This window comes from Cervus elaphus, chromosome 23 (genome assembly GCF_910594005.1).
Source record: "Cervus elaphus chromosome 23, mCerEla1.1, whole genome shotgun sequence".
In the NCBI taxonomy this organism is placed as follows: Eukaryota; Metazoa; Chordata; class Mammalia; order Artiodactyla; family Cervidae; genus Cervus; species Cervus elaphus.
Window position 1 is genome coordinate 130,811 of NC_057837.1, and position 27,076 is coordinate 157,886.

At 40.4% G+C, this 27,076-nt stretch overlaps 2 pseudogenes; both read left to right on the plus strand.

Moving 5' to 3' along the window:
• Positions 1-2,054: 2,054 nt before the first annotated feature.
• On the plus strand, positions 2,055-25,797 carry LOC122681747 (annotated as a pseudogene).
• Positions 25,787-27,076, plus strand: LOC122681748 (annotated as a pseudogene).

Sequence of the window (27,076 nt, forward strand, 5' to 3'; positions counted from 1 at the left end):
ATTGAGCTTCAGGAGTTGCTTGTATATTTTTGAGATTAATCCTTTGTCTGTTTCTTGGTTTGCTCTTATTTTCTCCCAATCTGAGGGCTGTCTTTTCACCTTACTTATAGTTTCCTTTGTAGTGCAAAGGCTTTTAAGTTTCATTAGGTCCCATTTGTTTAGTTTTGCTTTTATTTCCAATATTCTGGGAGGTGGGTCATAGAGGATCTTGCTGTGATTTATGTCGGAGAGTGTTTTGCCTATGTTCTCCTCTAGGAGTTTTATAGTTTCTGGTCTTACATTTAGATTTTTAATCCATTTTGAGTTTATTTTTGTGTATGGCGTTAGAAAGTGTTCTAGTTTCATTCTTTTACAAGTGGTTGACCAGTTTTCCCAGCACCACTTGTTAAAGAGGTTGTCTTTTTTCCATTGTATATCCTTGCCTCCTTTGTCAAAGATAAGGTGTCCATAGGTTCGTGGATTTATCTCTGGGCTTTCTTGGATATGGTCTTGATCACAGTCTCCTGTACTGTACTGTTAAAGGACCCCAGGTCCTTTAATGGACCGGAACCTGGTGGTACGGAGTCGACGATAAGAAAGTAAAAGAGAAAAAGAGAGAGAGAGAGAGAGACAAAAAAGACCCGGGGACCTAAGCTCTGATGGAGCAAAGGTGCTTTAATGATTTTTCTATGAGTATATATAAGCTGTGGTACAAGAAACTTCTTTCGGGAATGATAGAGATCAGAAAACCAAACGTACAGCAACTGTTACCAAGGGAACAAGGGGTAATGTTAGTCACAAGGTCAGGAGACAACCCATATCTCAAGAAAGGGGAAGGAGACTAAGCAGTTTTGTCCTAAAGAGAATGTTTACTAAAGGAGACCCAAGCCTGCCTCACACAATGACCTCAGTCCCTGGGAGCAGCATGCTGTTCCGCTTGAAGAGGGACAAAGGACTCATGAGAGACAGCACGTAGGAATCCTCCCGTCAAACATTCCCTGACAATTCCCCCTTATTTATTTATAATATTTGTAAGAAGCGTTCTGACCATCAGAGTTTGTTCAGTTTTGACAATCTTTGCATGAAGGCAACAGTAGACAACAAATATAATTGTTAAGACAATCACCAAAATTATAGTTCTAGACCCAATGCTATGAGTAAGGCTTTGAAACCATCCATGTGGGTCTAGCCCAGATAATTGATCAGCTAATTGTTTAGCTAAAGTTCTCATACTAGTGGAAGAGGGCAGGTTATTAGAAAAGGTTTCACATTTTTTTTTTTTTGTAATAACTGTACATTCAGAAAGGCATTATCATATGTTTTGTACATGAAACTTGATTTGTTTCCAGTTGTAGCCACTATTATAGAAATGAACAGGAGTAACATGAAATTGAGTAGAATTTCAATCACATTTTAGCATCATCTGTTTTTCTACATCTGTTCATTGATCTCCAACCCATTTGATGGCTGTTCTCAGTTCCTGTATTTCTTTTTGAATATCCTCATCTATTTGAGCCTGAGTGGCCCACATAGTATGAGCATCTTTAGTCCAATTTTGGATAAAATTATGTGTTTGAATTGAGGTTTGTAAAGTAACGCTAGTGATGGCAGCAATGGTGCAAATAGTTATTAATCCTATAATGCCAAAAATCAGCCATCCAGTGAATCGTTTAGATCACTAGAGAAATTTAGTAAATAACTGGGAAGCAAGTCTAGCCTTGGGACCTTCTTCTCAGGGCCATTGGAGATTTATTGGTAACCATAGATTATGTCGAGATCGAAGAGTCAAAAGGGAGTCGTTTTTTAAGGAAACAGAGGAGTTAAGACAAGTATATAATTTACAATTTATGCAAGTTACAGAACGTAAAGTCTTATTGAATTGTAAATTTCCTATAGCTACAACAAAAGGAAGTGGAACATAGGCTTGTATAAAATATGATTGATTATAGTGAAAGAAATAATTGCTATAGCTATGATTGGTCCCTGTGAAATGTCTGGTCCAAGTCCCAAGTTCTTCGGTGTTTGCAGCAAGTTTTCAGATGTCCCATTGTTTAGGCCCAATCTGTTTATCAAGGATGATTCGAGGACGAGGTGGGGGCCATTCCATCGTCAAGCTGGCCAAGAAGTCCTCAATCATGGTAATGTCCCATTGTACTATTAGTAACCTTCCATGTTACTTGAGTAATATAATCATACATAGTATTGTTAATATCATCTGAGCAGTTCAATAACCGCATACTATGGGGTCCCCAACTGACAATTGTACAATTAGCTATAAACATTAATTTTCTTGATTTTGCCTGACATCTGTCTTAATGAACAGGAATATATTTAAAGTTTTTATTAGTAAACCCTTTGCATAGTGTTCTTTGATTTTCTTTAATTCTTTTCTTAAAGTTTTAGTAGTATAAACATGATTCATGGACAAAGAAAGAGCAGTAAGTAATGCAAGAAGCATCAGAAAGTCGTCTTTTGGAGTCAGGGGAAGGCCTAAGTTTGTCGGCTAACGTTTATGCATAATTCTGTTGTACCCATACATAAAGGAAGGATTTCATAACCTAGAAAGATATTAACTAGTTTCTCTTTTTCTTCAGGATGAGAGGGCCCCTCCAAGTTCCAAGGAGGGGGCATATGTGTCGACTCATTAGTGGATATGATTGGTCCTATATCTGTCCATTTTACAACCTACAATAAAAAAGGGGGGGTTAGGTATATGAGCCCAGTAAGTGTGATCAATCAAGTCAGCCTGAGCAGGGGTAGCAAAAGCAAGCAAAGCAAGCATAGCGAAGAAAAATATTTTCAGGATTCCGAGGCATTCCCTGTTGAGAAATCAGATTTTCAGTTTGATTAGTAAGGGTTTTTATCTGTCCCCAAGTAGGGAGATCATAAGGTCGATGACGTCGAGTGCGGCGTTTTTGGGAAATTTTTAATGTCGCCATGGCTTGTATTGGAATTCTTTCTTCCTGGGTTTTTTGCTGTTTTATCTCTAGTCTGAATGCTGGGGGCCCCCTTAGGTTGAATCTTCTGAAGAGGAAGTCATGTGAGCTCGTTGGATCCATCTGGAGAAATAGAAGCATACCCTTTCCCTGTAAGATTAGTTTCTTAGATTTCCCTTGATTAGTTAACCCGTCTTGATATCAAATGGGCAAAGGAAAGGAGGTGTCCTTTAATGTTTCAAAACTTCCTTTTTTTGTTTGTTTTTTGCTTTTGTCAAAACCTCTCTTTGTGGTAAGTTTAAAAAGTTTAAAACAAATAAGGCTATATTAGCAATAGTTATAAAAAGAAAGGAAAGCGATAATGATGAAAACATTCTTAGGAAATATTTCAGTCCAAAAGAAAAAAATCATTCAGAAGTCTGTTTGGTATTTGGCTGTGGTTTGTGTTATTTGGGGCAAAGGATTAGGAGTAACCATTCAAATATTTTTTCCTAAGTGAAATTATTGAAAAGGTGATGCAGAACAACTTGACAAATGAAATGTTGCTCACATCCGAATATATTTGACCTTGTCCTTGAAAAAGAAATGCAGCTTAGCAACTGTTGAATCTCACTGTTCAGTGTGTTAAAGAAGATGATTATACTTTCAAGACAGACCTGAAAAGAAGGTGAACATTCCACATTTCTGATATTCTTAGGAACAAATAATCCATTCGGGAAATGGTGTCTTTTTTTTATGCCATTCTCACCCTGCTTTAAGAATCTTACAGATTGGAAACAGAAATAAAGTCACACCAACAATAGTTATAGGCTTAAAGACTACATTACACCAGAATCTAGTAAAGTTTGCTCTGGACAAGGAAGACAAAAGTGTTCCTGTGTATTTCCTCTTATTTAATTTTTTATTTGCAGTTACAGTGTGTAATGTGTTTGTCCAATCATGTCTTGTGTTTGTGGACTATAAGGAATGTCTGCAATCTGTTTAACAGAGAATGAATGTAAAAATTGTTTAAACTGCTTAGAAATATAGGCAGAGTCATTGTCTGTTTTTATAGAATTAGGTGTTCTCATTATCATGAAGTAAGTTGATAGGTGGGTTATAACATGTTGTGTAGTCTTACCTTAGAGAGGTGTTGTCCCTAGAAAAGAAGAATTTGTATTGATTGAGACATGTAAGAAGGAAGAGGAAGAAAGTTCAGGACAATGAGTTACATCTATCTGCCATAAAATTTTTCTTCATTTGTCACAAGCCCTTCTAAAATTCCAGCACTAAACATCCCTAAAAGTTAAAAGGCCAAAACAAAATATGATAGCACAATAAACAAATGCAATGTTTATTTCAAATAAACACATCATACTTTGTGGTTTTCATTGTGATCCACCCAAGCATTTCAACTGCATTTTCTATTATATTTGCAGTCTGAATGTATCTGCTGACCAAAGTTAATTCTGTTAAATATTGTTTTCCCAGAATTTTTCTTTTGTTTCTAATTCGGCCTAATTTGGAGAAAGGACATTTGCTGTAGCTAGAACGACAATGAAAAACTAGCCTAGCAAAGCCTATGCAAATATTACTTTATTCTATAATATATGTTTCAACAATTAAAAAAATATTTTTGTATTCATCATTTTATTTGCCATTTCTTATATCTTTCTATTAAAAGCATATATTTTACTTTTCTATAGTAACCATGAAATGTCTTGTATGTTAGCATTTTATAGACCGTTGAACATATTTATCAAATCATATTATATTATATATATCCATTCTTATACAAATATATATTTATATTCATTAACAGCTCAAAATCTTCAGCTCTTCTGCAAGAAAAACCCCTTGTAAGAGTAAGCCAATGTTCAGCAATTAATGCTTCAAAATCCTACTTCATTTGGAAATGACCCAGCCATTTAACAAACTTCCACTATTTAGTTCAGTACAACTCCAGCAACGTAAGTCACTTCAATCCTAAGAGATTGTTTTAGATTATAGATAATAGATTATTCTATTAAAAATATAATTATTTCTAATAGAGCTTATCTAAAAGTTTTCATCTCATCTATATATTTGTATATATATATATATATAAAGAGTTACCTTTTTGTTGACAAACGTAGTTTACCCCAAACCATAACATAAAGTATTATAACAAAAGTATTATATAATGTTGATGACTTAAGACATGTCTTAATTAGATTAACAAATAATTATATTTAAATTATATTTATATTTATATTTAAATAAACATTATATTTAATATTGAATACTTTTCAGTTCATGTGAAGTTGAATTTAAATAGAGCTTATTAACTTTATATTATCCAGAAACAAAGACATACATTGAGACATAGATAATTTTAGATACATAGGCATAGTTCTCCGTTTGAAATTTAAAATACCCTTTTGTTTTATTTATTTATTTTGAGCTCCACCAATTTGTTAATGGCTGGAGTCCTAGATAGAGTGGGCTGTGCATCCCAAGGACATGATAAGAGTTAACTTAAGGTTTTTTCTTAGGCCTATTTTTGTTTCCCAGGCAGAACTGGAGCTCCAAAAAAATATTTTAACAAGTTAACCTTTTCCTAACTGCACGTGCAAGAAGAACCGGTTTTGCAATTTCAAAAAAGATTTTATTTTCATCAGTTTTCTCCAGAGTCTAAAGAATATCATAGCCATTCAGTGTTAAAAATATCATTTCTCCTTTTTGTAGCTATAGTATATTATTACTGCTATATGCATGAGGGAATTGCTGTCACATAGGAAGTAAAGCCTTGGCTACAAAATTTTGACAAGTACTAGGACTGTTATGGAGAAGCCAATGGCACCTTATTTCAGTACTCTTGTCTGGAGAATCCCAGGGATGGGGGAGCCTGGTGGGCTGACATCTATGGGGTCGCATAGAGTAGGACACGACTGAAGTGCCTTAGCAGCAGCAGTAGCAGGACTTTTAAGCATACCTTGAGGTAACAAAGTCTACTGAAATCTTTTATGAGGCCCGATATGATTAGGATAAGGGAGAGAGAAAGTGAATCTCTCCCGGTCTAAAGGGTGTAAAGGTATATTAAAAAAGCAATCTTGTAAATCAGTAATAATAATGTGCCAATTTTGAGGAATAGTAGTAGGTGATGGGATCTCTGGTTGCAATGCACCCATAGGTTTAATAAAAGAATTAACTTTTCTAAACTCTGTTAAGAGACACCATTTGTTATATTTCCTTTTTATAACAAAAATAGGAGAGTTCCAAAAAGAGCAAGATTCCTCAATATGATTCAATTTTAATTGTGTGTTTATAAGTTCTTTAGTAGCTTTGTAATTTTTCTTTCATAAGGGGCCATTGCTTTGTCTAAATAGGCTCATAATTTTCCCCAGTTATTTTAATAATTGTTTTGTTTGTTAAATGAGCAGTGGCCCCTAGGAAAAATGTGGAATGTATATCTGAGTTTGCCATTGCATAAGTAAGTTCCTTCCTATTAGATTAAGGGTGCACCTATCACATAAGGTCTTAATGTTGTAGGTTGGCCTTTTGCTCTATCATATGGGTAGATTTGAATATTTTGATAAATTTCTTGTACTTTGGTTTGAGAAATTCCTGCAATTTGGCAAGAGACCTTTTGTATAGGTCAGGATTGGGGCCACAAGTGTTTGGAAATAATAATAATATTAGATCCAGTGCCGAGGAGACCAGAAAATCTTTTACCATTAATTTTGATATTTATATTTGGTCGGACATATTTAAATACCAATGATGTCCATAAGGATTGTTTTTGATCTGTATTGCCAAATCTGCCTGTCCATACATTATGAGAGGAGTTAATAGAAATGTAAGGCAAAAGAAGTAATTGAGCAATTTTGCCCCCCCTTTTGAATCGCCATAGAATCTGAGCTGACATCATAATTTGAATTTCTCTTTTATAATTTGAATCAATTATTCCAGGGTGAACAGTAATTCCTGTAGAAGCCAAATTAGATCAGCCAAGTAAAAGACTGAAGGTTTGTGGGGGCAGGGGTCCAAAAAGTCCAGTAGGTATTCTAGAAGGGACTGCTTAAGGGTAAAGGAAAAAATCATTTAGGGCTGGTATATTAATGGCAGCACTGCTGGACGTTGAGGGTTTGAGGGAAAAGATAGAATTTGCCCCTGGTTTTTGTTGTAGGGGACCTGGGAGGTCCCCTGTTTGGACTTTCCTGGAATAGGTTTTCCTTCACTATCAAATTTAAATTTACTGTCTTTGGCCCAGTGCATTCCTCTATGGCAGGAAGGGCAAATTTTTGGAGGTTTTTTTTATTAGCCTTCTTAGGGCAGTCCCTTTTTAAACGGTTTTTATCTCCACATGTAAAGCATCCTTCATTTCCCTTTTTAAAAGGTAGTAGCCATTGTTTCAACTAGTATTTGCATTTTTAAAGTTTTTGACCCTGGATTGTGACAGGCCTTCAAATAATCAATAATAGTCCTAGTCTCACAAATTGCATCTATAGCTCTTTGACATTTCTGATTTGCATTCTCATAAGCAAGTAATTTCTCTAGCTGTTTTTGGTTTCTTCTCTGATTACAGTACGGGAAATAGCAGCTTCTAATCTAGTTTAAAAATTAGCATAACTTTTCATTAGGTTCCAACAAAGGAGAGACTTTTGGAGTTGCGACTGTTGGCAGAGGAGAAGTATTTGGAGCAGCCGGGGCAGGGCTAGTAAGAAAATTTTGAGATATTTTGTATTGTTTTAATTGGGCCTTTTGTAAAGTTTAATCATTTAATTTATATTTATGTAATAAGTGTTCTGTCTGTTGCTGAATATTGGAAGGGCTAGAATGTACCTTGAAATGGCAGAATTACAGCTTTAATAAGAGCCCATAGGGGCTAGAGATCAAGTGGAATATTTTTTCCTTGTTTGGCTGCTCATTTAACATTTTCTTTGACCCGGAGCCAAATTTCTAAATCAAAACTGCATTTATCAGGAAACTAAGGATTATGTTCAACTACTGTTTGAAGGCAAGCCTCTATTCATTGGCGTGAAACCAGAAGTCCCTGAAATTTAAACAAATGGTGAAGTAAAGTAGAAAAATAACGGGGCTGGCCAGCCGTTTGACCCATGCCTTAGTGCTTACCGACCTCAATAGGTCCCTGAATCACTCCACCCGATATGCCATGTATACCAGTGTCCCTGTTCCTTGGCGCAGGGACAGTGTCCCTGTCCCTGTTTGTTGGGGTCCTTTAATGGACCAGAACCTGGTGGTACGGAGTTGACGATAAGAAAGTAAAAGAGAAAAAGAGAGAGAGAGACAAAAAAGACCTGGGGACCTAAGCTCTGATGGAGCAAAGGTGCTTTAATGATTTTTCTATGAGTATATATAAGCTGTGGTACAAGAAACTTCTTTCAGGAATGATAGAGATCAGAAAACCAAACGTACAGCAACTGTTACCAAGGGAACAAGGGGTAACGTTAGTCACAAGGTCAGGAGACAACCCTATCTCAAGAAAGGGGAAGGAGACTAAGCAGTTTTGTCCTAAAGAGAATGTTTACTAAAGGAGACCCAAGCCTGCCTCACACAATGACCTCAGTCCCTGGGAGCAGCATGCTGTTCCGCTTGAAGAGGGACAAAGGACTCATGAGAGACAGCATGTAGGAATCCTCCTGTCAAACATTCCCTGACACTGTACAGTGTCACGAACCCCCATCTATAGTTCATCAGGCACTCTGTCTATCAGATCTAGTCCCTTAAATCTATTTCTCACTTCCACTGTATAATCATCAGGGATTTGATTTAGGTCATACCTGAATGGCCTAGTGGCTTTCCTTACTTTCTTCAATTTAAGTCTGAATTTGGCAATAAGGAGTTCATGGTCTTGTTTTGCTGACTGTATAGAGCATCTCCATCTTTGGCTGCAAAGAATATAACCCATCTGATTTCGGTGTTGGCCATCTGGTGATGTCCATGTGTAGAGTCTTTTCTTGTGTTGTTGGAAGAGGGTGGTTGCTGTGACTATTGTGTTCTCTTGGCAAAACTCTATTAGCTTTTGCCCTGCTTCATTCTGTACTCCAAGGCCAAATTTGCCTGTTACTCCAGGTGTTTCTTGACTTCCTACTTTTGCATTCCAATCCCCTATAATGAAAAGGACATCTTTTTGGGGTGTTAGTTCTAAAGGGTCTTGTAGGTCTTCATAGAAACATTCAACTTCAGCTTCTTCAGCATTCCAGCTCGGGGCATAGAATTGGATTACCGTGATATTGAATGGTTTGCCTTGGAAACGAACAGAGATCCTTCTGTCTTTTTTGAGACTGCATCCAAGTACTGCATTTCAGACTCTCTTGTTGACTGTGATGGCTACACCATTTCTTGTAGGGGATTCTTGCCCACAGTAGTAGACAGAATGGTCATCTGAGTTAAATTCACCCCTTCCAGTCCATTTTAGTTTGCTGACTCCTAAAATGTCGACGTTCACTCTTGCCATCTCCTGTTTGACCACTTCCAACTTGCCTTGATTCATGGACCTAACATTCCAGGTTCCCATGAAATATTACTCTTTACAGCATCAGACCTTGCTTCCATCACCAGTCACATCCACAGCTAGGTGCTGTTTTTGTTTTGGCTGCGTCTCTGAATTCATTCTATTCTGGAGTTATTTCGCCACTGATCTCCAGAAGCATATTGGGCACCTACCAATCTGGGGAGTTCACCTTTCAGTGTCCTATTTTCAATAGGCTTCCATAAACAGTGGGCTTTATTTTATGGAGTTCTTTCCAGGGTGTAGCAGCTAACAATGCTGAAACCACCTTACATACAATCTGAAGAGGAGAAATAAATTGATAAACAGCAGATAGCGCAAGCCAGGCTCCTCAGTATAGGAGTGGGAAGTTACAGATAAGCAAAGGAGCGAGAGAATGAAGCTGAGCCCCTGACAGCCTCTCCTTTTGGCTCAGAGTTGCTTCCATTATCCAGAAAAACATCTACTTGTGCTTTATTGACTATGCCAAAGCCTTTGACTGTGTGGACCACAAAGAACTCTGGAAAATATTTAAAGTGTTGGGAATACCAGACCACCTGACCTTCCTTTTGAGAAACCTGTATGCAGGTCAGGAAGTAACAGATAGAACTGGACATGGAACAACAGACTGGTTCCAAATAGGAAAAGGAGTACCTCAAGCCTGTATCTTGTCACACTGCTTATTGAACTTATATGCAGAGTACATCAAGAGAAACACTGGGCTGGATGAAGCACAAGCTGGAATCAAGATTGCTGGGAGGAATGTCAATAACCTCAGATATGCAGATGACTCCACCCTTATAGCAGATAGCGAAGAAGAACTAAAGAGCCTCTTGAGGAAAGTGAAAGAGGAGAGTGAAAAAGCTGGCTTAAAACTCAACATTCAGAAAACTAAGATCATGGCATCCCATCCCATCCCTTCATGGCAAATAGATGGGGAAACAGTAGAAAGAGTGACAGACTTTATATTTTGGACTCCAAAATCACTGGAGATGTTGACTTCAGCCATGAAATTAAAAGATGCTTGCTCCTTGGAAGGGAAGTTATGACCAACCTAGAAAGCATATTAAAAAGCAGAGACATTACTTTGCTGACAAAGGTCTGACCAGTCAAAGCTATGGTTTTTCCAGGGGTCATGTATGGATTGGGAGTTGGACTATAAAGAGAGCTGAGCACTGAAGAATTGATGCTTTTAAACTGTGGTGTTGGAGAAGACTCTTGAGAGTCCCCTGGGCTACAAGGAGATCCAACCAGTCCATCCTAAAGGAAATGAGTCCTGAATATTCACTGGAAGGACTGATGTTGAAGCTGAAACTCCAATACTTTGGCCACCTGATGGGAGGAACTGACTCTTGCAAAAAGACCCTGATGCTGGGAAAGATTGAAGGCAGGAGGAGAAGGGGATGACAGAGGATGAGATGGTTGGATATCATCACTGACTCAATGGACATGAGTTTGAGTAAACTCCAGGAGTTGGTGGTGGACAGGGAGGCCTGGCGTGCTGCAGTCCATGGGGGTCACAAAGAGTCAGACACGACTGAGCAACTCAACTGAACTGAACTGCTTCCATCAGGACCACAGTCACCTGCGTGGAGTCTGTTACGATCCGCTTTCCCCCACCTGGCTCTTCCTCTTCCTCCCTGTGATAATTCCAGTGACATTTCTAGCCCAGGTCCCTCTCCCAGGCCAGCCACATTTGTACAGCTAGTGCATCCCCATCTCACTTCGGGGGCTAACCGGCCCCTCAGAGGACTGTGATCCTGATGCCCCCCCACACCCAGGAGGCAGCCCCATCTTCCAGGGTTGCTGAGCTCAGATACCTGGTGTAACCAAAAAGGACTCTATGGGGTTTTCCCAGGACAGACTCCTTCCCCTATATCCTCTGCTGTAGCCCTTCTCTGAAATATCTAGATTAAGGGTCTCCAATGCATACTTCCTGAGTTGTTTTACAGATGCTAAAACCGACACCAAAGGGAAGAAGTTAACTACCTGGTGATCATGAACACATTTCCCCGGAGTTACTGGGGCCTAAAAATTTATGTTAATTGTGTGCTACCTTACCATCAACCGAGAACTGTGTACCAGCTGATCATGTGCCCTGTGTCAGTTACAGACAGACACTTGCCATGGGCACTTTCCATCTACCTCTACCAGGATTCAATCATGTGCTGCTGTAGCTGTTGACCTTCAGCATCCCCGGAAAGGAGCTCAGGGTGGAGAGCAGAAATAAGGCACTCTGTGCTCTGGGGAAGCAGGGAACTGGCAGGATAGGTCTTCAGGTAGATATTCTCAGGAGGTGATTTTATAAGCTCACTTCTTGTATCTCATCATACAGAAAAGCACTAAAATCCTTCATGGTGATGACAGTTTCTCATGGCTAGCAGAAGCTTCATGAGACTGGCAGAAACTTTCTATAAATATATATATATATACACTCGATTGCATGTATTCCTCCTTTACCAAAATCAAATCTGTACTGTCCCCCCTGCCTCTATGGAGCAGTTTTGCTATCTTCTGGGCCACAGTCTTCATTTTGCCCAAATATAACTTAACTTGCAACTCTCACATTGTCCATGTTTTTAACTTGACACCTGTGACCCCCCTCCCTCACTTGTCCTTTGCAATTGCTTTGCTGAAACCCTTGAAGGAGTTTGGGGTTTTAAATCACAAACCATCTGTCCTCTACATACTGCTGCTTTTACAATGAACATTTCACTTACCTTCACCACAGCCTGGTGTCAGAAGACTGGCTTTACTGCACTTGGGTGGGTGGACCCAAGTTGGGCATGGAAACACTGTGCCTCTCAGGCTCCCACTTCCATGTGCCTGAGTGACTGTCAGCCCCTCCTCCAGAACCTATGACAAGTCTCCACACTAATTCCCCTTGACACCCGCAGCCCTGGCCCAAGCCCAATACCCCCATCAGGCGCGGAAAACGCACCATGCCCCCATGGTGCATCTCACGTGCCAACCCAATGCGGTATTTTGGAAACAAAAACAAGACCCATGATGCTCTCCTCCCTGTGATTTCCCCCTCACCTGATGAAGCCAGGCCTAGATCCATTCCAAGTGATTCCAGCGTCCTCATTCTTCTGACAACCCACTGACAAGGCTGTTTGTGCCAGTCTATATGTGACCTTAGTAATCTCAAATGAGGGCTACTTTATATATAGAAAATGGATTGAATGGTGGCCCCAAAAGATGTGTCCCCCCAGAACATGTGACCAGGACTACATCTGGGGAAAGTGTCTCCATAGATGTGGAGGATCTCGAGGTGAGAAGATCTTGGGTGACAGTGGCCCTCAATCCAGCTAACAGCATCCTTACAAGAGACAAAAGAGGAGAGACACAACGCAGAGGAGAAGCCACATGAAGATGAAGGCAGAGATAGCAGGGATGCAGCTGTAAGCCTGGGGATGCCTGGAACCCCAGAAGCTTGAAAAGACAGAACTTGATGCTGGAATCTCTGGACGGACTCCAGCCCTGCAATACCTTGATCTCAGATGTTTGGTCTCTACCTCTCTGTTGATGAGCACTTGAAATATTTCTACGTTTTCAGTTCAGTTCAGTCGCTCAGTCGTTTCTGACTCTTTGCGACCCCATGAATCACAGCACACCAGGCCTCCCTGTCCATCACCAACTCCCGGAGTTTATCCAAACTCATGTCCATTAAGTCGGTGATGCAATCCAACCATCTTATCCTCTGTCGTCGCCTTCTCCTCCTGCCCTAAATCTTCCCCAGCATCAGGGTCCTTTCCAATGAGTCAGCTCTTCACATTAGGTGGCCAAAGTATTGGAGTTTCAGCTTTACCATCAGTCCTTCCATTGCACACCCAGGACTGATCTCCTTTGGATGGACTGGTTGGATCTCCCTGCCGTCCGAGGGAACTCTATAGAGTCTTCTCCAACACCACAGTTTAAAACCATCAATTCTTCAGTGCTCAGCTTTCTTTACAGCCCAACTCTAACATCCATACATGACTACTGGAAAAACAATAGCCTTGACGAGATGGACCTTTGTTGACAAAGTAATGTCTCTGCTTCTTAATATGCTGGCTAGGTTGGCCATAACTTTCCTTCCAAAGAGTAAGCATCTTTTAATTCTAGGGCTGCAATCCCCATCTGCAGTGATTTTGGAGTCCCCCAAAATAAAGTCAGACCCGGTTTCCACTGTTTCCCCATCGATTTGCCATGAAGTGGTTGGACCGGATGCCATGATCTTAGTTTTCTGAATGTTGAGTTTTAAGCCAACTTTTTCACTCTCCGCTTTCACTTTCATCAAGAGGCTCTTTAGCTCTTCTTCACTTTCTGCCATAAGGGGGGTGTCATCTGCATATCTGAGGTTACCGATATTTCTCCCAGCAATCTTGATTCCAGTTTGTGCTTTATCCAGTTCAGAGCTTCTCCTGATGTACTCTGCATAGAAGTTAAATAATCAGCATGACAATATACAGCCTCACTGCTGCTGCTGCTAAGTCGCATCAGACGTGTCCAACTCTGTGTGACCCCATAGATGCAGCCCCCCAGCCTCCTCCATCCCTGGAATTCTCCAGGCAAGAGTACTGGTGTGGGTTGCCATTGCCTTCTCCGATACAGCCTTGACATACTCATTTTCCTATTTGCATCCAGCCTGTCCAGTTCTAACTGTTGCATCCTGACCAGCATACAGGTTTCTCAAGAGGCAGTTCAGGTGGTCTGGTATTCCCATCTCTTTCAGAATGTTCCATAGATTATTGTGATCCACACAGTAAAGGCTCTGGCATAGTCAGTAAAGCAAAAATAGGTTTTTTTTTTTCTGGAACTCTCTGGTTTTCTCGATGATCCAGCTGATGTTGGCAATTTGATCTCTGGTTCCTCTGCCTTTTCTAAAACCAGCTTGAACATCTGGAAGTTCACAGTTCACATATTGCTGAAGCCTGGCTTGGGGAATTTGGAGCGTTACTTTACTAGCGTGTGAGATGAGTGCAATTGAGCAGTCATTTGTGCATTCTTTGGCATTGCCTTTCTTAGGGATTGGAATGAAAACTGACCTTTTCCAGTCCTGTGGCCACTTCTGAGTTTTCCAAATTTGCTGGCATATTGAGTGCAGCACTTTCACAGTATCATCTTTCAGGATTTGAACTAGCTCAACTGCAATACCATCACCTCCACTAGCTTTATTCACAGTGATGCTTCCTAAGGCCCACTTGACTTCACATTCCAGGATGTCTGGCTCTAGCTTGGTGATCACACCATCGTGATTATCTGGGTCATAAAGGTTTTTGTACAGTTCTTCTGTGTATTCTTGCCACCTCTTCTGAATATCTTCTGCTTCTGTTAGGTCCATACCATTTGTGTCCTTTATTGAGCCCATCTTTGCAGGAAATGTTCCATTGGTATCTCTAATTTTCTTGAAGAGATCTCTAGTCTTTCCCATTCTATTGTTTTCCACTATTTCTTTGCATTGTTCGGTGAGGAAGGCTTTCTGATTCTACATTGTGGCAATAGTGAATAATGCTGCAGTGAAGCATAGTGTCCTCATTTCTGTTTAAGGCCATTTTCAGTTCTTTGCAGTATATACCTAGGAGTGCAATTAGTGGGTTGTATGATAATCCACTAGTTAGCTTTTTGAAGAAGCATCAAACTATTTTTCACAGAGGCTACACCATACTATATCCCACCAGCAATGTGTAAGTTTTCCAATTTCTCCACATTCTAACCATGATTATCTTTTTAATGTTTGTATTGGTTATTTGTGTATCTTCTTTGGGGCTCCCCAGGTGCCACAGAGGTAGAGAATCTGCTTGCCAGTGCAGGAGATGCAAGTGACTTGGTTTCGATCCCAGTGTTGGAAAGATGCACTGGAGAAGGAAACGGTAACCCACTTCAGTATTCTTGTCTGAAAATTTCATGAACAGAACAGCTTGGTGGTTAGGGGTCACAAGGAATCAGACAGCTGAGTGACTGGGGTTACACGCATATCCTCTATGGAGAACTGTCTATTCAAGTCCTTTGCCCTCTTTTTGGCTGTGCCCCAAGGCTCGCAGAATCTTATTTCCTTGACCAATGCTTGAACTTGGGCCCAGGCCCTTGGCAGTGAAAGACCACTGGACTACCAGGGAATTCCCACCTTTGTTCATGTTTAGTGAAGTTGTTTGTCCCTTTGTTGTTGATTTCTGTTGTTGATGAGTAGATGTTGTAGATATTAAATCCTTATCAAGTTATATAATTTGCAAATATTTTCTCTCACTCTGGAGATTATCTCTTTACTTTCTTGATAATGCCCTTTAATGTACAAAGATTTTAATTAAGATGAAATTCAACTTATTTATTTTTATTTTGTTTACTTGTGTTTTTGGTGTTATATCTAAGCTTCCATCAACAAGTCAGGTTGTGTGCATTTACTTTGTTTCCTTCAAGAGTTTTATGGTTTTAGCTGCAATATTTAGGTGGTTGCGATTTTTAATCATAGTTGTATATGATGTGAAGTAGGGGTCCAACTTCATTCTTGTACATGTCGAAATCCAGTCATCCAAGTGCCATTTGTTGAAGAGACTGCTCTTTCCCAGTTGATTGGATTTGGCATCCTTGTCAAAAATCAATGGGCTGTAGATATATGGATTTATTTCTAGAGGCTCAGTTTTACTCCATTGGTCTATATGTCCGTCCATATACTAGTACCACTCTGTTTTAAATTCTCTAGCTTTGTTACATTTTTGAAATCTGGAAATCTCAGTTGTCCATTTCTTTTTTTCTTTTTAAGGTTATCTGGAATATCCAGGGCTCCTTTAATTCCGTATGAATCTGAATGTTGACCTCTACATTTCTGAAAAAAAAAGCTGTTGAAATTTTGGTAGAGATTGTGATTAATGTGTAGATCTTAGGCGAGGTTGTCCTTTTTGACAATATTAAGTCTTCCTCCCCATGGACTGTGAAAGTCTTTCCGTTAATTTAGGTCTTCTTTAGTTTCTTTCACCAATGTTTGGTAGTTTTCCATGTACCAGTCTTTCACTTCTTTGGTTAACTGTGATCCTAAGTACTTCATTATTTTAAACACTAAAGGAAATCATGTTCTTCATTTCTTTTTGGGATCGTTCATTGCACATGGATAGAAACAACTGAAAACTGTGTGTTGATCTTGTATCTTGCAGCTTTACTGAATTTGTTTACTAACTTGAGTAGCTTCCTTTGGATTCACTGGAGTTTTCATACATATGATCATATAATCTGTAAAAAGATACAGTTAAAATTCTTGCTTTCCAGTTTGAATTTCTTTAATTTCAATGCCCTACCTAATTACTCTGATTAGCACTTCTAGTACATCTTTGACTATCACTGATGAAAGTGGGCATCTTTATCTTGTTCCTGATCTTAGAGGGAAAGATTTCCTTTTCTCACCACTGAGTATAATGTTAGCTGTGCAGTTTTCATAATTGCCTTTATAATTTTGAGGAACTTTCCTTCCATTCCTTGATTTTGAGAGTTTTTTATCATGAAAAGACATTGAGTTTTGTCAAGTGCCTTTTCTGTACCTTTTGAGAGATTCATATGGTTTTTTATCCTTTGTTCTGAAAGTGCTGTATTACATTGATACTCTCATGTTGAACCACTCTTCCATTCCTGGGTAAATCCCACATGGTCATGATGTATGCTCCTTTTAATATGCTTATTGAATTGTGTTTGCTCGAATTTTGTTGAGGATGTTTGTATCCATATTTATAAGAAGTATTATCTGTAGCTTCCTTGTGATATCTTACTCCGAATTGATATCAGTGTAACAGGGCCTCATCAAAAGAGTTAGGAAGTGTTCCCTTCCTTTCAATTTCTTTCAAATAGTCTTTGTTTTCTGTTATCAGTATAGGCACTCCTAGCCTCTTTTGGTTAGTATTCATAGGGAGTATTTATTTCATTCCTCTTATCTTTCAATCTATTTAAGTCTTTGGATCTAAAGGGAATCTCTTGTAAATAGCATATAGTTGAATCATGCTGTTTTATCCATTCGGACAATATCTGCCTTTTTTTTTTTTTCTTTTTAATATCTGCCTTTTGACTGGAAAGTTTAATCTGTTTAGATTTAAAATAATTGCTGACAAGGAAGAACTTCCTTCTATTGTTTGGGTGTTTATATTATGTATATATTATAGCTTATTATCCTTCATTTCATCCATTGATGCCTTTTTCTGGAGCAAACCCAGGCCCCAGCAGTGAAAGCACCAAGGAGTCCTAACCACTGGACTACCAGGGAACTCCTGATTTATGCTTTCTTCAATGTGTAGTTTCTGTTTTTCTAGTGAACTGTTTTGATTGGTCATTTTGCTGCCAGTGATGCCCAAGTCCGCCTGAGCAGGGGAATCACATGTACAAATTTTTAGACACATGGATTCTGCAACTTCTCTACAAACTGTAGATCAGAGTCTGCAGAGCTATGTTCCAGGATTGCACGAATCTGAAGTTCTAAGATTTTCCGAAGTCATTCTGATAAACTGCTTAACCAAAGTCCTTCTTGGGGACTAGGAAATCTGCAATTGTTTTCACTAGTGTTCTATATACACGTCTTCCCTTCCATTGCCTATTGAACATTAAAACAAAGGTCATTTAGAGAGGCAACACAGCAACTAGTCGAAGTCAAATAATCCCTCTAGCCGATAATATACTTCACTCTCCCCATCCTCTGAAAAATTTATAGCAACAATCCAGAAACCTGAAAGAGGGAATAGAGATAAAAATGTTATATGTAGCTTCTATCCTGTTAACCTTTCTGATTTCAAGGTTCATCTGTGGTACTTTTATCTTAAACGCCTGTAAACCAAGGTTGTTGCTTTAAGAAAGTACTGGTTGTAATCAAATTTTTTTCTGTAATCAAAACAAAATACTGTGTGTGTGTGTGTGAGTATGTGTGTGTGTTGATTTGGGGACCTGAGTTTAACTGATAACACCAGCAGTTGGAGAAAAAGTGAAATACAGACACACATAGCTGTTTTAATAAGAGGAAAATTTGGTTATTTTAATGTGGCCTTGCACGAACAAGGTCTTACTTATACTCTTGCTCTTTGGGAATCAGTAGCTCCACTTCCATAGTTGACTTTGCTAGTCTTCAAACCAAACTTAGTTTCGCTCTTCTACTAAAAGTTTCTAGAGGCAGTTATCAGTCATTTGTTTTGAAGAAGTTAGCAGTGAAATAAAACAGAAACCTAGAGATTGTTGTCAATATTTTAAGATGGAAAGTTGTGCTTGTTGGGGAGTTAAAGTATTAAATTCAGTCTTTTTAAAATGCTGTGTATATATTCCCATCTTTGTTGGTCCAACCAAGAAACAGGCATAAGGTGTTATTCAAAATGGAGTACATGTTACTTTTTTTTTTTCATAATTAGTAACCACCTTTCTGGGGCTTCCCCGGTGGCTCAGTGGTAAAGAATCCACCTGCAATGCAGGAGACGCAGGAGACGCAGGTTTGATCCCTGGGTGGGGAATATACCCTAGAGGGAGGGCATGGAAACCTATCCCACTAATTGTGCCTTGAGATTCCCATGGACAGAGGAGCCTAGTGGGCTAGGGTCCATAGGGTCATAAACAGTTGGACATGACTGAATCGACTGAGCGCGCACACACACACACACACACACACACACACACACACACACACATACACACACAGAGCCTCTCTTCTAGGACACACATCTCTAGCAGAGGAGAACCACAGAAATCTTTTCGAAGGCTTTCATTCTTTTTGTTAGCCACAATATATATTAAACCAGCTTTGACATACAGGAGATATTTAGGATTGTGTTTATGGCTAACTGGACTCATAAGTGGGTGAGAAGATACCTAGCCATGGGCACTTTCATACCGCTTACTTCCATTCACGCTCTTTTGAAGATCAGAGTGGAATTAGCTCTTTGCAATGCTTTAGTATATCTTTGTGGTTTTGAGAAGTCCAGTTGGTGGATTCATGTTTGGCTCGCTGCATAAGAACCAACCAGTATAGTTTGGTAACAGCACAGATTCCCAACTTTTCTGTCCACGCCTCCCGCCTCCCCATCTTCTGTTCAGTTGGTCTGGGTTAGTGCTTGGAAATTAAAGTTCTCCAGCAGGCAGGTATGGGAAATATTCTGCAAGAGGCCTCTGAAGAGGTGTTCAAGTCAAGAATGTTATGAATTGCTGGAATTTCAGTATGGAAGCTACCACCACAAGTTCCATGACCTTTCCCTCCAAGTTTACAGGTGTGACTGTGTACGAAACAAAATGTGGGCCACAGCCTTTGGAGTCATTTCTGCTGCCTTGGCAGTGGTGAGTTGCTTTGGCCTGATGTTGTACGTTGGAGTGCCATTTGTGATCATAGTTGCAAATTCACCATTTCTTATTCTAGGTGAGTAAAACAAAGCATGAGGCTGCACACTGTGTATGTGGGGGTGTGGGGTGGGTAAAGGAAGGGTATTGTGTTAGATTAGGCAAAATAGTTATATATAGGTGACTCTACAGATCCAAAATAAGGAATCAGGAGAAAAAGAAAATCAAATGGAATTATGTGCCTTTCAGTTCAGTTCAGTTCAGTCACTCAGTTATGTCCAACTCTTTGTGACCCCATGGACTGCAGCACGCCAGGCCTCCCTGTCATCACCCACTCCTGGAATTTACCCAAACTCATGTCCATTCAGTCAGTGATTGCATCCAACCATCTCATCCTCTGTCTTATGTGCTTTTAAGAGTTGGAAAAATCTAGTACCCCAAATGGAAAACACAGACCAGGGACATGGACAAGTAGTTCACACACACACACCCCCTCATGCACAAACACACACAGAATCCAAAACACTAGTCATTGAAAATATAAGAAAGAAATATTTGATCTTTCCATTAATCAAGGGATGCAAATTAAACCAAAAGTGAGACACCTTTTCTTTTTATTAATGAATATTATAGCAAGACTGAAGGTTTGGGGAAGGTTGTATGCAAATAAACACACATTCTGCTGAGGGAAATTTGTAAATTGGTACATGTTTAAAATATAACTTTGCAACAAATCAAAAGACTTAAAAATTTAAAATGGAATCTGACCTGCCAATTCCACTTCTGGGAATTCGTCCTAATTATTGGATGGGTGCTCCCAAAATAGAATAAGGATGTTCATTTCAGTGTGATTTAGAATAGGAAAAAACAAGAACAGGCTAATTGTATGATAGCTTACGGTGAATGATGTTGAATTCGTGATCTCCAAAGAAGAATATTTAGCTTCTTCTCCACCAGGGACTAGGCTTGATCACTCAAGAGCTTCTGTGTAGCAGAGCTTTGTTAAAGTATAAAAAGGGACAGAGAAAGCTTCTGACATAGACATCAGAAGGGGAGGCAGAGTGCCCCCCTAGCTAGTCTTATCAAGACTTTATATACTTTTATCAGACCCACTCCCACAACATACATCTTAAATGAACAAGATTAGAATGAACAATAGAAAGATCTGACCAGACCCACTCCCATAATATACATTTTAAGATGACAAGATTAATGAGAAGGTTCTTGTTAAGGAGAAACATGTCCTCAAGCAAGGTGCAAGATGCATTGTTATATTCACTAAGACAAAGCAATGTAGAAAAGACCGTTTGTCATTTTCTCCTTGGGAGCCTCAGATCCCTTTCTCCTTATCGAGGGCTCTGGACTCCTTTCTTCTCCTCCTCCTCCTCCTCCTCCTTGGGGACCCTGGCCGTCTTATCAACCTACCTAGGAATTGACTCTCTCATTCCCCCCATTTCTTTTAGGAGGATCATGTTGCCAAGGGAAAGGGCCATCGTTTTCATTCCATAACTACGTCCTGCTGTTGAGGGGCATTGTCCCTAAGTTGTTGAGGCAATATATTCTCCTAACTGTCATATTGAGGGTCTCTGCTCCAGCGGCCCTGAGTAATAGTTGGAGGAGGCTGCAGCACTTGTAAGAGCCTGGACAACCATTTTTAACTTAGAAGCTTACAGATGGTTAGAAACAAACCCCATTTTACAGTTACAGATGTAAGGCAAGATATCCATTAAACCAAGTTAAAACATAATCAAAAAGTCACATTGTATCCATAGTTACATCAGTCCATTTTAGGGTTCTGAGATGTCATCAGATCAAGACGAGACATCGTATACAATTGCTGTCAGTGCAGGTATTTGCAGAGCTGAAGAAAGTCCTTTCCTTGAAGTGGAGAAACCCACCATGCAATGCCTTTCCCTGACGAGAAGGTTGAAAAGTTGAAAGCTGAGGCACATAGTTAATTCTAAGGTTTCCGGATCTATGACAATATCTGTGCATGAAAACAGTCTCATAGAGACAGTCCCTTCTTCTTAGAGGCAGTTCAAGCCCTCGTTGGAGTCATGGGTAAAACTTTAAACCAACTGTCCTGGGTTTCCTGAGTTAGCTTCCATGGATGTCCTTTAATAACGGCATTAGCCTTCTCAACCTTTCCTGAAGGTTGGGGTCTCCAGGAACACGGTATGTAATATTCTATTCCTAGAACTTTTGACACCCCTTGAGTTACAGTAACTTTAAGACAGAACATTGTTGCTCTGAACTTTAGAGTTTAAGATCCCACTTACATCGTGAGAAGCCAGTACAGTAAGGTTTCGCCCATTCCTTAACCTCAGGATTTAGTGGATACTGCTTTTGATGTGAAAATAGGTGAGGGGTTTTGAGCTTGATAACAACAGGAACAGCATTTTGTGCTCAATCCACAGTTTTTCCACCAGCCCATACTCTAGGATTTACATTTTGTTCACTTAAAAGAAGAAGGCTCCACATTCATGAAAACAGAGGCCTGGACCATGTTCAGTATATGCCTTCCTTTAAGGGGTGAGGGAGACTCCAGCTCCATCAGAACCTCGTGAGAAAAACAGCACGGAGCCCCAGTTGCAGCTTAAAAGATGACTGAAATAATAGCATTTGGCTCATCCTGACAGTCCCATTACAGTAGTGGATTGGAAGGAAAGCAGACGAGGGGCTTCAGTGAGCACAGAGAAAATTGCCCCAGTGTCGAGAAGAAAAGCAATCAATTGCCCCCGCCCGCCACCCCCCCCCCCCCCAGAGTTATAAATCCCCAGGGTTCCACAGGTGTAATTAGAATGGGAACTCGTGTAGGGACCGCCAGGCACTTTCAGTCCTGATTGCCTTGAGAGTCCAACCCCTGGGGCTTATGTCTCAGAGGGTAATCTCTCCTCAGGTGTGGTCATTTTATAGACCTGACATGGAGCCAGGTGCAGCTTAGATGCCTGAGGGCAATCCAGCTTGAGATGCCTCTCCTTTCCACCGTAATAACAAGTCCACCCCTTTTCACCTGGGTTACTCGGGGCACTTTTCCTCAGTCTGTTTCAGAGTGGCTCTAACAGCCATTGTTGGGGCTTCATTCTTTTGCCAGTTCCCCCCCACCCCCCACTTTCCTCCCCGTATTCTTTACCATGATATACCATCTGAGCCAGCTGTAACAGTATTTTAAAGACTGATTTGGTCCAAACGCTTGTTTTCATAAATTATGACAGATACCTGGAGCTGACTGAGTGAGAAATCTATCTTTCAGATTATTCCTCCCTCTGTACTTTTGGGATAAATGTCAGTAAACTTGCAGAGAGCCTCTTGTAGTCTATCTAGGAATTTATCAGGAGCTTTCTTCTCTCCCTGTTCTGTGTCAGCCAACTTAGCATAGTTTAAAGTCTTTGTGTGCACTCGCTTGAGTCCTTCAAGAATACACCTGGCAAAGTGGTTCTGATCCCACCTTCGTTTAGGCATGCTATAGTCACAGTCTGGCTCATCATGGGAACTGCTTGGCTCCCAGGAGGGAGGAGGGCTATTTTGTGTTCCCTCCTTCCCCATGTCTCATGCTTAAGCCATTCATCTCCAAAAGTAGTAGCTTCTCCCAAAACTCGAGTTCTCGAGTCAGGAGTCAGCATCTGTCCCAAGACATACGTTACATCTCTCCAAGTAAGGCCATAAAGTTAGTCCTGTAAAGGCTTCTATGAATTGGGACTGTTTCGGTTTCTACTGAGACTGAGGCAACCCCTTCTGGAAGGGTGCCCTGACTCAGCCTGTTTCATTGGGAGCCCCAGATACAGGGGCAAAGTAAGAGAAGAGGAGGCAGCTGAAGGTTTCACACCAAAATTTGCACCCTTAGGACATAAGTCTGGCATGTCTCGCAGCGAGATACAGAGCAACACATATGGCCTTCTACCCATTTCTCTTGTTTTCTGCAGAACTGATCTAATTGTAAAACAATACTATATTGAGACCCTTCAGCCGACCAGTCTTCCCCATCTTCCAAAGGATACCATGGTCATTCGGTATCAAAGAAAAAGATCAAGCATGTCTTTGTTAAACTCTGGGAATCAAATTTATCCCCGTTTGGAAAAAACCATTTTAAAGAGGTGGTTCTGGATCTGCTAGCTCTCATCTGTAAGAGAGAAAAAAGCAGCATCCACAGCCGTGGCTTCTTTCCACCAGAGGTGCCCCTCCCTGCTCTAGATGCGGCTGTAGACAGACGTTCCACCGAAGCTTTCCTTCCCTGGTTGGACTTAGTCTGTCCCTTACCGACACAGGTGACTTATCCGCCGCTCCCAGTTCAACCACCAAGCTGGGGTGGAGATGCACCAGGGTAGACCTGATGGCATCCCAGACTGATGTCCGGTTCCTCACCATTAAGACCTTTGTCTGATAGTCGTTCCTCCTCTGATGCCACCTGGGGTGGAGCAGAGTAGCTTTCCTGGAATGTTTCCCACGCTAGTTTTCTAGGGGAAGCATCCATGTTCCATGTGCCTGTGCACATTCCCGAATACAGTCCTGACCACAATAGAAGCTTTGAGTTATAAAGAGATGAACAAAAAATCCAAGATGCCTCTTCTGAGTGTCACCACACCAGTATATGTGATAGCAAAAGGGGGAGTGGAGGGTCAGCCAGTGAGGAAAAAGTGATTTCGGTCCTCAAGTTACTAGGGCCAATCCGTCCAGTTCATTCCCACAGATTCCACAAAAGCAATATCTAGGGAGTTGAGACACAAGCCGTTGGAGAGCTTTCTCTGGTCTGCTAAGAGCTAGCACTACCAAAGGAAGCCCACCACAATTCCAAGCTGACCAGATCCTGCAATTCCCGACCTGTGTATTCAAAAATCTCATGGTCACCAGCAAGGCTTCTACCCACATAGATCAGAGGCACAGCCATGACAAAGACTTACTTTTAGGACTCTGGACCCTGAGGCAGCCAGCCAAGAGAATGACCTCTAACCTGAGAGACGTTCCTGGAACTAGAGCTCCGCCTTGCTCCCAAACGTGCTCTTGTAACTTCCAGCTCCTAGCAAGGCTAGGCACTTCCATCCATATAGTTTGAGGTCTAAGTAAAAGTACAGAGTAACGGCATGGATCACAAGTCCCTTGAAAGTTTATGATCCGCCAGGTTAGGTTAGTAGTTCTAATTCCCCGGGCAATTATGGAATGGTCAAAGAGACCAGGAAAAGGTGACCCAGAACGGAAAATTTGGTCCAGGCGCATCGCCCATTTCTGGCCCTTCCCCTCGCAGGGATGTTGGGTGTCTCTTGGCATTGGGAAGTCGGTATATAAACCCTGACAAGGCTTCCATTTTGGGGTCTGGCTTCAGTCATTATAGGGCACCACAAAACCCCAGTGCAGGACTCATCACTTGCTTTGCACAGGACATGACATTCATTCACACAAGCACACCGCAAGATCAGTGAGACCTTGACAGGCAAAGAAAACCGTTTGAGTTGATCTTGTTAATTTTAAAGGGATGTTTAAAAAATGCGGAGACTGTCTCTTTCTCTAACAGGTGTTGGGGTCGATGACATGTTTATCATGATTTCTGCCTGCCAGAAGACCAGCCTCACGGATAGTATAAGCCAATGTCCAATGTCTATTCAAAAGTGGCAGTATCCATTACAATCACCACCATCACCAATGTCCTGACCTTCTATAAAGGAATTATGACCTCTCTCATAATAATAAAGAGAACCTGACCTCTTTCAGGTCCGTACAATACTTTTGCATTTATATAGGAACAATCCTGCTCCCTTGTTATTTTCATAACATCATCTGTTTTGGAGCATTTATGGCCATGGATGGTAAAAGAGAAGTAGTCTGTCTATGGTGGCTGAAGAAGCAGGAAACTTTTGACCAAAAATGTTCCTCGTTAAAAAAGTCCTTTTGCCTCCCAGGTAATTTTCTCCAAGATGAACATAAAGCTGATATCCATCCAATGAGTCTATTCCTTTTTCAATTTATTTTTTATTGAAGGATAATTGCTTTATAGAATTTTGTTATTTTCTGTCAAACCTCAACATGAGCCAGCCATAGGTATACAAATATCACCTCCCTTTTGAAACTCCGTCCCAACCCCACCCCTCTATGTTGGTTCAGAGCCCCTGTTTGAGTTTCCTGAGCCGTACAGCAAATCCCTGTTGGCTATCTATTTTACATATGGAATCCAGTGAATCTGTTCTTTAGAGAATATTTTAGTCCTTTTCTCACAAGCACCGAGTCCAAGATTTTTGCAGTGCTCCTATACTTCGTACATCATAAGTAGTTTATATGGGTGTTTCTGAGTGCAGGAAGGTTTAGACCTCCGAAATTTGGTAAGTGATGACTCTTACACCACACAATATTGTAATGTAGAAGAAGACTATTTTTCAAGTTATGGTCCCAGGGTTATGGTTATCATTACTGAGATTCTTGACTATTGGGATAAAGACACTTGACTACTGGGATAAAAAAATTGGAAAAATGTCTGGCAGATTTTGAAAACAGTGAGTATGTATATAAAAATCTTACAGAGTTTTGGTTATGAGAATATATATAATATATGGAAAACCTCCATCAAGATATATGATAAGACAGCTTTTCTAAGCAATAAATGCACTTTTTAAAAGGAATTTCCACTTTTTCTGTATAACATTAATATTACATCATCACGGGAAATCATTTGTTCCCAGGCCTTCATTCAAACCATGATTATGTCTTCTTCAACCAATAAGAAACTGATGTTACACCAGTTCCGAGACATGGCCAAGAAGTGTGAAGTCCCCCTAATGGTATACAACCAGGTTTTCATATATTTGGATCAGTATTCTGCAATATTGTTCAAAATGTGACTGTTGCATCAACAGCAATGTTCATTGTTTCCTTATGGTTAATTCCTCATCCCCTGTGTTCCTTGTAGGTAACTTTTGCAATTGCTTCTGTGATTATGGGCCTCATGGGTTATATGGCCTTCTGGAATGTCAATCTCGATTCCATAGCCATGATTAATCTTGTCATTTGTATAGGGTTTTCCTTTGACTTTTCTGCTCACATTTCCTATGTGTTCGTTTCCAGTTCAGAGCCGTCAGTAAACTGAAAAACCATTGAGGCATTGTATCTGCTAGGCCACCCTGTGTTACAAAGTGCATTTTCAACAATAATAGGTGTGTGTGTCCTGTCTGCAGCTAAAGCATACATCTTCAGGACATTTTTAAAGATTGTTTCTTGTGGTGGTATTTGGAGCTGCTCGTGGGCTACTTTGTATCCCAGTATTCTTAACTGTTTTTTGAAAGTTGTTTGAACAATCACTAACAAATCAAAGACCAATTATAGAATTCCTGATTAGCCCAACCCAATCTGATGAAAACGCACCATTAAGAATAGTCAGTAATCTAAAAGCAAAGGCATGTTTCCTTGGCTTGGAAATACCGTTTAAAAATGTTATTTAAAA